Raw genomic sequence first — 19,328 nt, 5'->3', positions numbered from 1 at the left:
TACAATAAAGGAGACATATCATTGAAAATCCGATCTTTTAGCTTTTGAATACATTTTATTTTGCACTTGGAGTCTCCAAAGATTTTTCAGATGACACTATCATATTGGTATATGTGTTGAAAAGTTACCTGTGTCTATCCATGAATTGAACTAGAACGCAAGTACTAAAAATCAGCAGAAGCAGTCTCTTGTAAACTGCTTACTTAACATTCGTACTAAAATCAATAATAGCTCGCATATGAGACTTCAAGCATGCTTGCTGTAACGGAGGCTGATCTGTCATTTTCTGCACAACATGGTCAATACCATGCCTGGCTGACAACTGTGGCTGCTGGATCAAATGCAGTACTTGCAAAGACAAACACATTCTCACACTCCCAATCAAGCTTGTTCATTTGTGATGAAAGAAGAAGGAAATACAAGCCTGTGTTGTCTCTGCCAGTGTGCACCTGCTGTGAGATTATTGATCTGCAGGAACCTGCTTTCCAAACCGAAAGTCTCGTTTGAAACAAAGAAAAACCTTGGGCAATGAAAATAAACCTTGTGTGCATATTAGATCAATTTGATACTTTATAGAAATCTGATGGTCTTTGTTATGAGCAGTACAATATTTTTCTTGCATGGTGACATTTTGTTTTTATCTTACAAGGGTGTGGAGTACAGTATTGGATGGAATCAACGCTGATCTGTTAGTCCACAAGTCAGCTAATGGCTTTGCAGTGTAGCCATCCAACTCACCATCGGCTCTCCTCTGCACCCTATGTGTCATAACATCTGGTGGGATTACAAAAACCACAAAAAAACAAGTAAGATGAACTTGCATTTGTGTGTTTCCTTCATACAATATGAGGAAAATGTGCATGATGTCACTACACATTTGCTTTATTACTTTTTTTTTTTTTTGCTCATGTGCTCCTTCCTACGGTAAAATGCTTTGACATGGCCGCATGCTTTATATGACAAGCAAATTAATGTACATCCTAACACTACCAAAATGTGTCATGTCTTGAAGAAATATTGTCTGATGATTTGTGCAGCAAATTCTGAACATTAACATTAGCACAGATATTAATGTCAACACGACAGAAGAGGTGTCCAAGCTGGACTACAAATATTATAGACCACTAAAGTAATTGATCTGCGGTCATTGTGGCAATGACAGTGATGCTACTTTCCTTTATTACAAGCCAGTGTACAACATGAATTTGTAGCATGACATAGAAATTATAGTGTGCCTTTCATCTTGGTTCAGTACCTTGTTCTAATGACAATTTTTAATGTTTAACAAGCCAGAGCAAGAAATGGCCTGTCTGTGTGGCTCACCATGGTCAGGGGACCTTATCCCATCTGACATTGGGTGAAAGGCAGATTAGCTCCAAGTCTGGTTGATCACAGAGATGGGCAACAATTCACACTCACTCCACCATCAATAGCCATAATTGGAAACTGCCAAAATAGACGCCACACTCATTATTATTGGCCATTTCTCATGAAACAATTGCACTTTAATATTAACTGATAAGTGAGGTGCACCACAAACTGGTCACCACCCAATCACAATGCATATCTAGACCAAAACAACCATTCACACCACATTCATATCTGTGGCCAATTTTAAGACTTAAACTAACCTAAGAAGCGTGTGATTTAGTATGTACTCCATTCTCGATGCCGATTGAGAAGAAGAAGTCGATCTGACGGTCTTGAAACAGTGATGATGGAAGCGTTGTTAAAATAATGTTGAAAGAGTGATGGACTGGCTGAGGGTCCTAAAATAATGGTGACGAACTGTAATTAACCAACGGGGAAGCGTGCTTGTAATAACGATGATGGAGTGATGGACTGACCATGACAGATTTGGTTGGTTTGAAATAATGACGGATTGACGAAGACGCACGGTTGGCCTGGCCGCTGGCGAGTGGCCAATGATGAATGATAGAGCAGCATAATGTATGTATAATTTGTGGAGTGTTCATTAAAAAAAAAATAATTAGAGGATGACACATTATTTGGTTCGTAAAAGAACAGAAATGGGAAATCCAGATCCAAAAAGTAAACCTCTGACCAACTGTAGAGCTCTCTGTGGGCTGCCTTGTTGACCAACTTGTGTTTTTCCTCTCCACGTGAGGACACAGTGACACCAATCTTGGTGAGGGCAAGAGTGAAGAAGAGAGTAACACCATTTTGTGTAACTGGCCCTTGTGCTTTACAAGCTATAATTGCATTCTCACCAACCAAGGTAATGTGTTGTATCCACTACTGTGTAGAAGAATGAGGATGAATGGACGCTTTGCACATAATCCCCCGTGCTGGCAATATGCGGCTCAGCCGTTTTGCAAAGTTGTCACGCTACGAGTGTTTTTTGCCATTTTGGACATGACAAGTGTCGACACAATAGTGTGTGTGCTCTCCAAATTGTTAACAATTTGAAACCATATTTCCTGCACTAAGGAACAAGCACTGATCAGGATTTTGATTAGACCCTAATAGCCTTCTGCCCTCAGGCTAAATTGATGAGGGGAAAAAAAAACAAAGCTAAAATCCTGAACCAAACATAATTTTGTGGTACTCAGCAAGTGGAAAGTGGAGCCATTTAGCTGTTAAAATGTAATATCATTTCACATAGTCACAGCAAATTTCACATCTGCATCCAAATTACAATATTGATCATCAAGTCCAACTTTTATAGTACTTAAAAGTGGCAACATGCAGGTGTTTACATCTATTTACATTATTATTACAATAATTCATGCGGTATATAAAATAGTACAGTTGTAAACACCAACCAAAAACAAAATAAATGAAAATACATGAATCATTTTAAGGTAATCAGCATCAAGTTATGAAAGTCACCACCACCGATATACATTTTCTCAGGTTTTGTACCTTTTACCACTAAAGGTACTATTTTTTCCTAATGAGTGCATTATTAGTGCTTGTCTCTCAGAAGTATGATGTTGTTTGAAATGTATTATCTGTGCTTGGAAACTATAAGCAGATATGTTATCTTGGTACTTGAGATACACTTCCCGCACCCTTATTAACATAATCTTTTATTGGTCCCAAGGGATTTTGAGTAGATCTGTAAATCAGGAAGCAAACAACAGCAATGCTAATTTTGTCTTTCGACTCATTTTAACCATGTGTCATACTTTGCATTCTAATTATTCCTGAGGGGTCTGAGAAGTACATGATTCACATATTATTCAGCACAAAGTGTGTTAGTCTATCATAATGTCACTTGATTTCACATCTTTGAATAGAAACAAGATATGTGATTAGGTTTTTTTATCGAAATAAAAAAAATAAATGTGTAATAATGGTCTCTGAAAAACGTATTGTACAAATACGGGGGTTGTTTACTTTTCGCAGTACATGCAGGAGAAAAGAATTCAATTACGTTAAAATCAAAATTCAAGTGCGGGGAGATCATTTTCATCGGACAGTGACAAATACGAAGATAGAAATCTAATTACATGTATGTGAATTAAGACGTAATCAGTACATTAGCATCCCCATATCCAAAATGTCACTTGATTTCATTATTTTTGCAAAATGCTAATAGTTTCACAAATCTGTAATTATAAACATCCAAGTAACACAACAAAGAAATATCTCTCACATTTTCTTTTGTATCGTTTCAAATAATACAACAAAGGAATAACGCTCATGTTGTTTTTTTTTTTTGTATCCTATCTAGTCCCGCCCCAAATTCATTCAAACCTTAGTAAATAATTTGATTTGGGAAATATAATTTTTGCATCGTGTCTGTGTGTGTGCGTGTGTGTGTGCGTGCGGGCATCAATCAAACTCCTCCCAGGTACTAGAGGGCAATTAGCCAACTAGCATTTGCTTGCGACTACTTTTACACTTTGATGTTGCTCCTCAAACATTGACGGATCATTTCAGTTCAAACCCCATTGGTACAGAGAGTGTTAATTACCAAGGTAATTACCATCTGCATCCAAACACAGACTTTCCAAAGACTGACTTTGGATCCTGTTGTGGCCCGGAAGACTGCCTGTCTAATCCAAATTGGATTATCAAGTCGGATCATGGGTTTACATATATAAAAAAATATATACTAAGAAATAGTGGGTGCAAAAAATTCTAAGTATGTTATTGACTCACTTTTTGAATTGAAATCCTTTTTCCCACAATATTTCACTCATATTAAGCAAGTAAATCTATCCGTAACAATTGCACATGAATGCTGAGAAATGTTGCTTGGACAAAAATGTCAAAAAGAAATGAACAATACACCTTAATGCAAAATGCGAAAGGAAAAAAAAAGTTACGTGATACAAAAGTTGTCTGATGAATACAATGCTGACTACTCTGACATCTCTGCTTGATATTTAGTGGCTGCATTAAATATTGTAGTGGTGAGTGAATGACTTTGTCAAGGTGGTGTGTTTGGCATGGCTGAGGGGTGAACGGCTAAATCCACTTTATGAATTTATAATCACATTTATATGAATACAGTTATTCAGAGGGAATCCTCCCATCGTTTAGATATATTTATTTATTTATTTATTTATTTATTTATTTATTTATTTATTTATTTATTTATTTATTATTATATTTTTTTTATTTTTTTGCTTGCCAGCAGTTTGTGCATATGTTACTATGCGAGGCGCCACAAGGGTCAACCCCGATTTCATCAAGCAATGGAGGTCTCCGAGATTTGGGCACATCTCGATTCACACTTGAAAACAAACCAAACTATCACCCTTTAACTTAAATTTACATAGTTTATCATTTTCTCTTGCATGTAGCTTACCCCATTGTCATGGTAGTATCCTACAATTTGTTCATTTAAATTCAACATAGAAAGTACACATCATTTATATATATTTTTTAAAACAAAATTCTTAATTTATGAGAACACCAACCTAAACGGAAAAGTGATGGTTTAGACCAGTGTCAATTTCAGTTTGTAAAGGTTGTAATGGTTCCAATAAACAGTAGGCTGAACTGAGTTCTGCTTGGTTTACCTTCCATCAGAAATACACACACACACACACACACACATCACTTTGTCACTCTGATGCCAACAACAGATATGTCCATGTTTTTTTTTTTTTTTTCCCCCCAGCTCATCGGTAGCACGGTGGGAATGCATTATTCAAATAGATCTTTGTTACTTCTCCGAGATGATTGTGGCACAATCAGCCATGAAATAAGTTTGCTCTTTTAAAAGTGTTATTCTCCCTCCAGGTCTCTCAGGTGTAGCTTTGTATTCAGGTCGACTTGCCTGCGCCAAAAATCAATCTCAATCAAAGGTGGTGAGGAGTTTATCATAAATTATCATGAAAAGGGTTCCCACTCAGTAGATGCTTAATTACAATCTCATTTGAATAAGTTTGCATATTAATGAATTTGGAATGAAAATGGTTTTCAGGGTTTGTGATTGAGGGCTGAGGGGTAACCCACAGCGATAATGACCACCCTTTAAAATGTAACTGTATTTCACAAACACACATATCCAAGTGCACAGATGACAACACACATCACAGCCAGTGCAACTAAGGTGGAAAGAGGAGATATTATTTTGCTTTTTATGATAGAGTTTTGGCCTCTCATCATTTTTAACGGTCCCCCGCAGTTGTTACGTCTTACGACCAGTGTAAAAAAAAAAAAAAAAAAATAGACATGTGCCCACATCTGGACATAACACACACACACACACATACACACACACACACACACACACACACTGGCTATGTGACGTTAATGCAGGCACACGCACTCAGGGGCATTTTAATATGATTAATGGCGGAGTGTCTCTGACATTAATAAACTATAACCAAATTAAAGACTTCATTAGTCTCAACTTGGACTCGGTGTTTGGTCACACGGTGAATCGGCACTGTGTGATATTTGCCTCACCTGACTTTTTTCGCTTGTCCTTTTAAATGCACTGATGTTTTGAATTGATGGATTTAAAGCAGTATCATGCTGCAGAGTCGCTCTTGCTGTCAAAAGTTACAGACGCAGTTATGAGCCAAAGAATAGGAATGTGTGGAACAGATTATTTTGAAACATCCTCGTCGTAGTATGCTTGCATGCGTCACCTGTAACTTTAACTATTTATTTGTATTGTAAAGTATAGAAGAATGGTATTGCAAACATGGGCAATGTTTGGGGGGGATTTAAACTTTTGATGGTCATTTACATATCCTCACCAATCTCTAAAATCAACAAAAGTCATATTTTAAAAAGAATAAGACAAGCCAGTCAACATAATATAACTGCTGTCATTACAATTGCTTTATGTTTATAGCCAATTATGCCCATTCATAATCCCATAAAAAGATGCCAAAAAACTAATATTCAGTACTTTTGTGTTACTTGTAAAATGTTAAATGCAGCACAAATGTCCTCTATTTTGGTATAAAAAAAAGAAAAGATTCTTGTCCATTTCATTGGTGCCCAGCATGACAAATCTCTTGCTGCCAGAATTAGGAACGCAAAGAGTATAGTATTAAGCGGTTCTGTCAGGAAGGACTTAATGAACTGACAGCTCATGCTGAGATGATTTTGAATAGTCAGTCAAAGTTGATCCACTTCAGCCAAACCTTTCAACTGCTATGCATACAGGTGCATGGGATCCGAATTCGCCTTTTGCTTCCTTTGAACAGATTTTTCAGATAATGTGAGAGAAGTGGATTGCGTCATGTGCACAGACGCCGATGCTGTTTGCATGACAGGCTCCAGCTTCAGAAAATGCGTTCCATTTAATGCGGAAACATCCCTTCGAATAAGATTGTAATGTGGTTCTGAATATTCACTGCTGTCAGCACCCATATAAAGAGACTTAAAGAGTTTATCCCTGCTGCTAATCTGTGATGACCCATTTATCTGCAGCACCGTGGGGAAATAACTTGACACAATGGAAATAAATCGGGGACTAGAGTACCCACCAGGACTGTCTGAGAAGAAGAAGAAGAAAAAGATTTCCTAGGCTGATGTCAGGATAGTCTTTATTCTTCACTTGATGAATTTTGAACAATAGCTTTCAACGATGTATCCATTATTTTTTGGGGTATATAAAATCATACTAATTTAATTCAGTTTTTTCAGAACAATTTGATTTGTCTGTTTTATTCAGAATTCCTGAGGCAAAATAATTGTACTGCATTTCAAACTAATGCTGTGCATTTCACTTTGATTAAAAACTAAAACGTTGCTGTGGTTAATGTGCAAATTTTTCATTTCAGCATTTTAAATTTCAATATTTTTTCACTCCCAGTTACAAAAATGTTCCCACTTCCTAATACTAATCGTCTGTCAAATTGTTATGAAACATAAATATGGTTGTAAAACATTTGTAAATAAACTATGGAGAACTAATTTAATCACAGTTAAGTAACAATATCAAAATGAACTATAAAATATTTATTGTATCAGTTCCTGCATAGAATTGCAAATTTCTTATAGTTAGTTCAGTACATGTATTTTTAAGTAGGACTCATGTTGCAGTAACAATTTAATGATTATGCCTACTAATTAATAGGTTAAAATGAGTTTGCAAACATGATTTTTTTAATGCTGCTAGTGAAAAAAGTAATAGTAAGAGCACATTTTTTATGGGAGCCATTTTATTGGTTCACATTTATATAATAGAAAGTTGAAAGGAGCAGGTATTGCTCTACATTTATTGGCTCCACTAGATTATATACTCGACACTACATCATAATAGCCTCCATATAAAAATTATTCAACAATCTTAACACAGAACTTGAAGCATCATTTCAGCCAATAGTCACTTTTTCTGTCCACATTGGGGGTGGACACATTTGTGACAATACAGCTGTCAATGCTTTGTGGACAACAATTCAATAATGTCTGAAAAACCTTGAGTTGTCAAGAAAGAGAGAAGAAAAAAAAAGAGTTTTGTGGTGTGTTGCTCCACTACGTGTGATAAAGCCAAGGATTCATCCTTGATGCAATAGCAGAGACAAGTGGTAAATGCTAGAACTGCACCAGACGTCTCTTCCTCCTTCACACTTTACCTCCAAATCTTTGTCTCCCTCGGTTTCTCCATCATTGTTTCCTTCAATCCTCTCATTCCTTTCTTAATCACCTTCTGGACTTGACCTTTCCATCTGTTTGCAAGATTATTAGGGCTACAGTTATTGCAGATTACGCCAAGGGAAGGTGTGTATAGTGTGTGTGTGTGTGTGTGTGTGGGGGGGGGGGTGTTCTTACACACTTTTTATTAGATCTGTACAACAGCACTTATTGACTCCTTATTTCACCTGAAGGGCACACACACACACGCGAAATGGTGGAATTATATTTGTGTAATTTATTTTCATTGACAATGTAAAATAATTTGCTGTTTTTTATGGCACCTGCTAATTTATTAGACAAAAAAATATAATATCAAATATGAATTCTTTCTCTTCAATCAAATCTAAATCATCAGATTGGAGCATGCATTTTAATGTTGGTGAGAAAAGCTCCACAAGGACAGGAGGTGGAGTGTTCAGCTGTGTGGAAGAATCTGAGTTTAACAAGAGTTGAGGGCCAGCAGATTAATTACAGCAAATTTTACACACATAACACTAAAAAGCACACACACACAAATATGCACGCACGAGATCGGACGTAGACGCTGGTGGCCTGGTGGCCCTGACTAATAAAACGGCATGCTAATGAGAACCCCTCAAAATAGAGAAAGGAAGCAAACAGCCGTGGATCAAATCAGTTATAAATTCACACTGATGTGTAAGTGGAGACGTTAAACCTCCATTAATGGCAACAAAAGAAATGCATCATGCTCCATCACCGCCGTGCACGGGCAATGGGGAGAAATGTGAGATCACAGACACTTTGTCATTAAGGACATCATGTGACATCCTCACACATGCTTGCACACTTCGTCATGTTTGCGCTCATGCATACACAATGACAGAGGCGGGCGGCAACACTGGCTGATAAATACACACACGCGCGCGCACACAAGGCCATCACATAGCAATGCAGATGCAGAAGCAGAGCAGAGGAGGGAGGAGAAAGAGGGGGTGAGACAATAATGGAAGATTAAGAGGGGGAGAAAGAGAACAAGATGGGAGGGCTCCTCTAATAAATCAGAAAAACACGCAACTCCCGTTTGTTTGGTGATGGACTCAGGCTGAGCTTTTATGAGTATGCGACCCTCCTGCAGAACACGACTCGAATACTAAATCTCTACTCTTAAATAGTCAACACGGAACACGGTTAGAGCACATTTGGAAAAACTAGCCTGTTGTGGATTGTGGAAAAAAAAAAAAAAACATCAGGGTTTTCTTTCTATTAGCATTTCCATTGTATATACTTTAGCTTCATTTTATTTGATCAGGTTCACAATCATATTTTTTAAAAACATTTTAAGAAAAAGTTACAAATCCACCCATCCACTTTCTGAACCGCTTCTCCTCATTTTAAGAAAATGTTAAAAATCCATCCATTCATTTTCTGAACTGTTTCTCCTCACAAGGGTTACAGGTAGTTAAAAATCGTATACTATATTTGGGTTCGGTGTTCATTGAAATCTGTCCTTTGCATTTAACTGTTCGTCAGTGTCAGAAGGCTTTGAAATCAGAGACTAGTAAAAACTGTTCAAATATTTAAAAAAGATGAACAGTAGAAAAATTCAGAGCAATAGTTTTTAAAAGTGAAGCCAATTTGCAATTTTAGTATTGACACAATTGTCTACACGGGCTACATAAAATGATGTGGCGGGCCGTATCTGACCCCCGAGCCTTGAGTTTGACACCTATGTGTAGGCAACTCGTGTCCTCCATGTTTTCTATGTCTCCTTGTTGCAACACCCCTGATTCAAATGAACTTAGATAAAAATCCTGATCATCGACCTCAAACGTGCCTTTATTCTTGACAGTGAATCAAGATGTGTTCTTATGCCGCACCTCACAGTTATTTTGTAATCAGTTCTGGTTGTCTCCTTGACACTGTGACAGCAGTGGAACAATTCTGCGCTCCATGTGTTGTATAGGTAAATATTAAAAGGAATAAAAAGGCACGAAAACAGTGCAATGTCTGACGCACTGGATGCAGTATTTCTATCATACGGCTTTTTCATCTTTTGCACGGACACATTTTGGCTCCTTGTTAGTGCATCTGAATTACTGAGATTGCCCTGGCAGAACGCCAAAGCTTGTTTTGGGTTTAGCCCATGCTGGGAGAGGAGAGTAGATGCAGAGAGTTATATACTTCACCCTGGCTCTCATTAGACAAGTCGGGAAACATGTCAAACTGCAATTTGTTTGCCTTGCATCCAATAAACAGCTCATTCACTGGACAATCAGTCACTACGGTGCCTAGTGCGATTAAACCCAGTGGAGGTTGAAAAACGAAAACAAAACTTGTGGGCGGGGGGGGGGGGGGGGGGGCAACATATTTAGGGAAGGAACATGGACAGGACAGCTGAGACGCTATGGAATAAATGACAGGAAAAAAAAGAACTGTCTGAGCTGTTTACAGTTTCGATAAGGAATAAAAACATCACCTGGTGACCACAACACTGGAGTGGAGTGGCTGTCAAATTTGCCCAACTCATCAGCCCTTAGGCTTTAAAAAACGCACAATGATGAAAAAATATCATTGCTAAGGGTGTAATACACTGCGGTAAAATGTTTTGATTCAGTACTTTTCTCATTGGGTGCAGTAAAGGAACAAAATGTCGGTCTTTTTCTTGTATATAGGGACACATTTGTATAAATTAGTTCTTAACTGGAAAGCGCAAGATCAAGAAGTGATTTGAATAGTTCAAATAATATAATATAATATAATATAATATAATATAATATAATATAATATAATATAATATAATATAATATAATATAATATAACGGAGTGGAGGGATCCATACTCGTACACATTCATTTCATGTTTACTGTACACACATGCACATATGTATAGATCATCATTTTTCTCTACTTTTACAACTAACACATCCATCCATCCGTCCGTCCATCCATCCATCCATCCATCCATCCATCCATCCATCCATCCATCCATCCATCCATCCATCCATCCATCCATCCATCATCCGTCCGTCCGTCCGTCCGTCCATCCATCCATCCATCCATCCCCCATCTCTTTCTCTTGTGCAACCTCAATCCCACCTCCCTCTCTCATTACCTTAATTAGATCCAGCAGATGAACATCGTCTTGTCTGTTGGGGAGGAGGCTCGGCCTCGGTGATGCAATAAAGCTCATTTGCATTGGCAAAGTTAATTGCGGGAGCGGAGCAGGTGTATGGCAATAATGATCATCACACATGACACTCACCTGTGACCGGCGGCGTACGTGACACACACACCAACACACTTACAGACAGCCACGTTTTCATCAACGCGCTGATGTTAAAACATGTACGTACACCCAGCGTTGCTACTAAAGCTTTAAGAGTCAACAATCCACAAGCAAGTAGGCAATCAAATGCAAACAAGTAACAATTCTGAACTAATATCCAAATTCCTTACGGTAATATGCAATGGAAAATGGCTACAGACACATATTTGGATGACACCCAGTAGGCAAAGGAAATTAAAATGTGGTGCAATCTCTCATGCACTGGAAATTGTGTGTGGATGTGTATGCGTCAAATGAAATGTAGTGATTATAATTAGGACACAAACAGATATGAAGTATAAGAAAAACTTTTGTGCAGAAAAGGTTTGCGCTCAAAAGCCTCATTTAGAGGAAAATATTTCGTGATGAACTAAAACAAAGCATTTTTGGACAGGAAAGGTTTCATAACATGGGACCTCTGTAATCTCCACTCAATCCGATGTTCGACTGGGGTCACTGAAAAGAGTGTCGCCCATATCTGGGAACTTGTCAGATAAGATCAGGATCTAGGGAAATGCAGCGTGATGAGTCTGTGGACCGCAGCAGTACAGCACAGCACGACTAATAGTGTTTATCCAGATGGTGTTAGATGATTTCTCCACAAATGAATTTGTTTTGGACACAATTTCCCTTAAAAACCACTACGAGGGGAGTTTTTTTTTTAGGGGAGAAAAAGCGACCATTGGAAAAACTCGTATCGGTGATAACAGACGCGGACATACAAGATTGACACTGTGAAGGTGACAAGTTTCTGAATTACTAGTGCATCACTCAGCAGGAGGTAAGATGTGCAACAGTGATTGGTTTTGGGCACGTGATGACGCCTGTCGTGAAGATCATAAACAACATCCGCTTCAGAGCTAATCAGCAAAGTATATTCAAGGTGTGATTAGAAAAGCAGTCAGCTGAATATGCTGACCTCACTGGCTCAACAGGAACATTTTTGATCCAAGACTTGACGTCACCTTGGAAACTTAACCTTGCATTTTTTAACAGACGTAACTGTGAAACGGAACCATTTGAACTATGAGCTGTGAAGTAAAATGTTGCTCATATGATATGAAGTGCTCTAAATGCATTTAAAGGTCAGATGAATATTTTCTCTGTGCTGCAATTTCCCTCTGTGCAGATGGTGATGAAAGACAATGTTTATGTATCTGTAACGGTAATATAGATGTGAGAATACGGTAATATAGGTAATACGGTAATATACGGTAAAATACGGTAATATAGGTAGTGCATATTGGATTTATTTGAAAACATATGCAAAATGGTTTGTGTCACAATAAAAATATATTTTATAGTTACCCAGAAGGATCCTAAGATGCACAAGGAGTTATGGTTCAAATGTTATGTTGAAGCAGTGAGAAGGAGGGCGGGGTGGGGGTATGTGAGCTGTTTCAGCTGATTGGTTTTAAATGTGAGAATTCCAGGAGTGTCAAATAGAAAATATGATGATAGTGCCAGATGGTGAGTGTTCCAAATCACTTCAAAAAGGCGGGGACGTGGCTTTGTAGACACTCTGCAGAGCGCTGCTTCTTTCATGTTTGGGTCAGAGAAGGTCAGCGATGCACAGTTTGAGCCACTTCATTAGACTCCTATTTCATTTAGTGTAGAGTCTGTTTTTAATTGTTCTATGCTTTGCTGTTTCTGACAACTTCAAACGTTTCCTCGCTACAAAAAAATGCTACTTCTAATTAGCTGTAACTAAATAAACAATGACCAGGAATTAAATACAGTAAAAACACATTTAAACACATATTCTATGAGTGATAGAACCTAAGGAATGTTCCAAATAATAATAAAAAAAATCCTTTAGAAAAACTGGAAAAATGCTTTCAGCAACTTGGATTTTTTTATTAAAGTTTCTAGAACTCAATTGCAATTAATCATGAAAAAACACAACAGGGTCACATTTATTCACCCATTGCAAAATGTAAAGAGGTGAGATTTGCAAGAAGAGATGGAAGAAACAGAGGTTAGGGGTCTCCATGACAAAAAGTCAGCAAGTTCACACCTACTTGATAATTGAAACATTTTCATCTCATACTTTCCAGTGTTCTAAATGCCACAGCACAACCTTTACTTCATTAAAATTCCAAACTTAACTCGTTAGAAAGTAAAATGTTCTTAAGGTGCAACATGAGCTCAGTGGTTAGGGTTTTAGAGCTAATATTATAGCAGCATTTTGATTCTGCATCTAATGGTCAATCGCCTAACAAGGTCTCCCGTTAAAGATGTTTTACTGCAAATTACACCACGCAATGTTTTACCTGGTAGGTAGAATCTGAAAGGGATTTATTATTTTTTTTGCAGTTCATATTAGATTGCTTCTCCAGGATTATCGCTTTAGTCACAGGGGCTCCGTAATGAGCAGTATTCTAAATTGGGAATGGAAGCAGCATGATGTCATCAAGCGGAAACATGTAAATACTAAACAGTATAGGTCCAAGTATCGATCCCTGCGGGACACCGCATGAAACATTATTAAACTCAGAAGTCATGTTGCCATGAACTACGCAGTGGGCTCTATCTAAGTGATAATATTCTCCATCTTGTTGTTCTATCAAACAATAAAAACCCGTTGCTTGGTTTATATAGATACATTATTATTCAAATCATTCATTCTCTTTTTCAACTTATTAAGGATAGGTATGTTTTGCTTTTTTCGTTCAATATATCTTCATATGCAAAGCTGCATCTCCTATATGGGATATCAATTCATTAGGCTGTATGTAATGTGGTTAGTTATGTGATTTGGACAAAGTGGAATTTTTTTTTTCCCATTTCAGATTACACTTGTAGTAGTGCCTATAAACCAGAAACATTAGGCTAACCATAATAGGATTACTGATATTGGAAATCTAAATTGTAGTGGAAATGATTACAGCAATATTATGTTCTGGGACAAACCAGCCTTAGTCTGCGCTATCTTCTCTATCATTCTTTGTCGATATTATTCTAAACAGGATTATTTTTTTTATTATTATCATTTTCATTCTGAAGTGTGTGTCACAGAATTCGGCTGCCTACACAATCTGACACTGCTAATCTGACTCTAATGACAAGATGGGAAACTGACACTGGGATCGGGGTGTTCATTGACTTATTGAGAAAAATGGGCCATCATAAGGGCAATAATTCCTCCTATGAGCCAGGAAGTTTTTTTCTCTCATTAAATGAATAAAACATTGTATTGCCATGTACATCGATATTACAATAGCTTCTATTTCCCAAAGGTGCTGATATAGAAGAACTCTGTTTCAAATTTAGGGTCCCCTTACACTATATAGCAACCAAGAGGATGACGTTGAGTCATTGCAATGAGAACAAGAAATGTAAAGAAAGGGGCCATTTGAGGGTGGGATGGTAACAGCTTGGCATGCCAATGTTAATTTCCTAGCATTCTTTTCCGTTGATGGGTGGATAAACAGGACGCGTTGTGGTAAATTCCATTTGAAAAGTGTGATTGTTGACAGGACTGACCCCTGAGCTCTCGCCATGTTTCCCCATAACTCACAATTAACACAGACATTAGTGTATCCCGAGAGGCCCGTCCAGCTTTATTCCTTCCCTGGCAGCCACTGGGATCGGCAGCAAGGCCCCTGGACCAGAGCCCAGTTCTATGATTTAGCTGGAGAAAAGGCATTAGAGTGGTGGTGGGGGGTGCAGGAGATGGTAAAGAAGATGAGGGGGGGGGGGGTAGAGGGCTACCCTGAGCACACTTTGGGGGGTTTGGGGCTGTTATGGATATGGCTGTGGTAATTACTCAGTGCTTGTTATTGCCCGCACTGCCACACCTGCTCCCGGCAAAGGACAATATCGTGTCGACAACAACAACTTGCAAATGTTGAAGATGGCATTAAGATGAATTTGCACTAAGACTCAACAAACAGCTCCCAAAATGAATGCTTTGCAATCCCTGCAAAACGTACCCATGGACGGAGACATCACATTGTTATTTGGACAGGTGCATTGTTGGACAGTGTGTGGGCGAAGTCCTTTTTATCCGGGAAAATAAACGAGCACCTGTTCTTTGACGTGTCAAACTCAATCTCACGGCTCGTTAGCGGGACCTCTGGCCAATAACTGAGCTTTAGCACCGCTTTGGCTTCTAATTCCCACGTCTGAGCTGTCACATAGCGTCATTGCCACAGTCCTTCATGTTTTTATTCATTTCACATTTCGTTATTTATTTATCAACCAGCCAGGCAGGTGCCAAAACTAGAAACGTATAAACGTATATATATTGATACATCTCTGTAAACAGTGACCACTTCCACTGAGGTTTTTACATATCTAGGCATCGTCCCTATTATACTACCATTTTATCCTAGGCATAAAGTCACTTTATTTATTTATTTATTTATTCATTCATTTATTCATTCATTTATTTATTTGTTTGTTGCGAGACAATATACCCTACAGTAAAGTATTGCATACTAATATTTAGCTGGATGCTACTTTTTAAATCATTGTTGATCATTATTGTGAGAAATAAGCAACGCAATCAATGTCTACATGTAGATCAGGGGTGTCAAATTCATTTTTTTCGCGGGCCGCATTATAGTCATAGCTTCTTTCGGAGGGCCATTATGACTGTCAACCCAAATAAATGTATGAGCACCTCATTATATACAGTAAAAGTTACAAAACAAACTGCCAAATAACTCGTTTTCAAATCAGACGAGTCAAATATTTAAAAATAAAAAGTGAAGACAATTTGCAATTCTAGTAATGACACACAAATTTGATGCACAATTTGTCTTTGCGGGCCACATAAAACGATGTGGCGGGCCGTATCTGGCCCCCGGGCCTTGAGTTTAACATCTGTGATGTAGATGAATGTAATTACATGTTCATAATCAAATATGATTAACTGTCATTTGAACGATTTGATTATTTGTAGTAGTGTGTACCAAACTGGTAGTCCTCCCCATTAATCAAATCCTGCAAAGTAGCTCTCAGTGTCAAAAATAACTGTATGAGTTGTAATGGTGCGTCAACCTACGCCAAAGTATGCATCACATTAACTGATCTTGTTTATGGCATTGTTTCGGATGCCTGTGGGTTGGAAATATCCCCCCCCCCCCCCTCCTTTCTCCACCCAGGAAACAGAGCTGTCACTCTGCTCTTAACTAAATCTGAAGGCATTAACACCTTCACCCTGTGTGCACTCTCCCATGGGGTTAGCCGGCCCTGCATCTACACTGCCCTCGCCAGCGCTGGCACATTAGGATGGGCTCGGCAGGACGGGCTTGCGCACCTTGGCACACAAAGCCAAAGTCACTCTGCGGGCTCTGGCAGAAAGCCAGTCAGTTGAGACGAGGCCAGAGATAAAAAGACAGGGAGGGACACGAGACAGATGAACAGAGAGAAGAAGGGAGAAGGAGAAGCACATTTCCGCTTTCATTTAGCCGACCAACTGTTTTCGTCTCTTCTTCTAATTGACAGAGTAAATGCATCTGCCATTATGGTGCATCACCCAAATGAGTTGTGGTGTATTGCAAAGGGCCACCCGAGAGGAAACATTGACTGGATGAGGGAAAATATCAAGGTTCAACTATTCAACATTTATAATTTATTCTTCATTCAAGTGTTTTTATACAGTTCCACAAATTAATTGCAGTGCTTTATGTAAGTTCATATTGAGACCTTGATTCAGAAATTGGTATTATTGATGGATGGGATTTTTTTTTTCTCCCTTCTTTTAAAACATCCAAATTCACATAATGACTCCAATTAGTTGTATGTTCAAATTATCACATGCTGCCATTTCTGCAATTTTCAAAAGCACGGCATAAAAAAAAGGAATTTATATTGATTTAATAGTTTAATGTGCGCAGCGATGCCGTACTGCTTTGATAAATAAATACTGGGGATGTGTTTGAATGTGCGCCAAGCAGACCATAAAAACAGATTTAGGAACTGTACGTGGTATTCGACTGTCACAAGTAAACAAATTAACAAAAAAGTAAACAAATTCTCAGCTTCACTCTGACATCTCTCTTTTCTATGTGGGTACATTGTTTCTTTTCAGCATAAATATAGAAGAAAAAAAATAAGAATTTCACCTCAGGACTTAAATTACGAAAGCAACAGATGGAAAATTCCCCATGTATAAACATGTAGTGATATACAAGTGGTGGCACTTAGGTCTAATGGCACCATCAGGGCTATTCATAACAGATAAACTGTGCCGTATCTGTATTGTGGTCAGCGGTAGAATTTTATTACTAACGCTGAAGGCTATCTTTGTCATTTTAATTACATTGATAAGAAAACGTAATGAAAAAAAGATTGACCTTCGTCATGTATTGGTTGAATTCTAATATAATGACTCTGGCAGTGGAAGTTGGAGATTAGTTACCTTGACGGGGCCACAGGCAAGGTGGGGGCATCTTCGTTGGACTGGGTAGTGAATATAAGCAGAGACATAGCGTTATTAAATGAATGTATTTTGTGATTGTTTTTTTTTTTTTTTTTATTTTTTTTTTTTTTGCTATTGCCACACTGACTTCTTCCCACCTTCAAAAACGTACACGTTAGATTAAATGAAGACTTGACAATATGCACTTTATGTGTCCTGGAATTGGGTTTTAGTTAGGGATGATGAAGCCAAGCAGTGTCAAAATTTTGGCGTTCAGAAGTTCCTAAAAATACATTTTTAGATTTCTTTCTTTTGCCTACCGTCCAATGACTGCTCCTATTTCTGTTGCATCATCTCCATCTGCTGGATTGTCAGTCTCCTGAGTTTGCTCCCAGAAAGTGTTGATACTTCTGCTGTACTGTCCATGCTGTCTATTCTTCTCAGAATACACACAATAAAATCTACATAGTATATATACACAAAACCTCATCCATGTTATATTTAAAAAAAAAACAATTTACCTTGCAACTAGTACGCAGCTCATCTTAAAGTACTGACCATTGACAAAAAGCAATGCTAAAATCCGGAATGCCTCATTTGTAAACAAATCACGACATGGTTCATTTGAAATGTATCACCTCCAAAAATAGAGATGTAAGTCGAGTGAAAAGAAGACGCTTGCGTGTTCACGACTGCGTGCATGTAGCTCTGCACACATTTTTATTTTTTTTATGTTGAGGTGTCTGTAAATTTGGAGATGGAGGAGGGGAGGTAGACCGGACAGATTCCAACGCATAATTTAAATTTAATTGGACCAGGCCTGACTGGCTGGGGTCAAAATGAAGAGAAAATCAGGCACATTAATCAAGATAAAATTATCAGCTGATTAATCAGTGTTCTAATTATGGTGCCAGCGAGTCTCTTCTTTGTTCTGTTTTAATTACTCTGCTTCATTGTCTTTTCCATATGGCCATCATGTCCCCTCAAAATGCCCAGTGAGCACACAGACAGGCGGGCTGTGACAAATACACACACACACACGCACACACGTACATGCACACGCATAGTCATAACTGCTGTATCGAAACGCCGCTAAAATAAGATTTCACACACTTTGTTTTAAGTGGTATGTCTGATTTTCTTTTATTCTACATGAATAGAATATTTTACTGGGATGAGAAGTGAAACAACATTACCTTACTTCATGTCTGTTTTCTTTATATTCATCATGAAAAGAAAACTGAATTGTTGTTGAATAGTATTTGCGTTGATTTCCAGTTTAACTCAAATTTCACGCACGGATGGGCACTATTTATGAATGTATCGCTTCTAAAGTTGATCACATAGCATAAAACATGGTTCTCATTTCATCACTCACAAAATTATCATTATTATGTCTGTGATAAGCTGGTGAATAAAACATGTTCTGTTGCCACAGGGGCTCTGCATTAGGCAGGGCAAAGTGGTGATTAGCTGAACCATCAGATTGTGCATTGTAATTCCCATGAATGCGTCCTCCATCTCTTTTTTTTTCTTTTTCACACTTTTTTTTTTTTTTTTTTTTACACGGTGGGGCTGGCATCATATAATTTAT

Source organism: Syngnathus scovelli, chromosome 12 (assembly GCF_024217435.2).
Source record: "Syngnathus scovelli strain Florida chromosome 12, RoL_Ssco_1.2, whole genome shotgun sequence".
Lineage (NCBI taxonomy): Eukaryota > Metazoa > Chordata > Actinopteri > Syngnathiformes > Syngnathidae > Syngnathus > Syngnathus scovelli.
Note: the sequence above shows the minus strand (reverse complement) of the source record.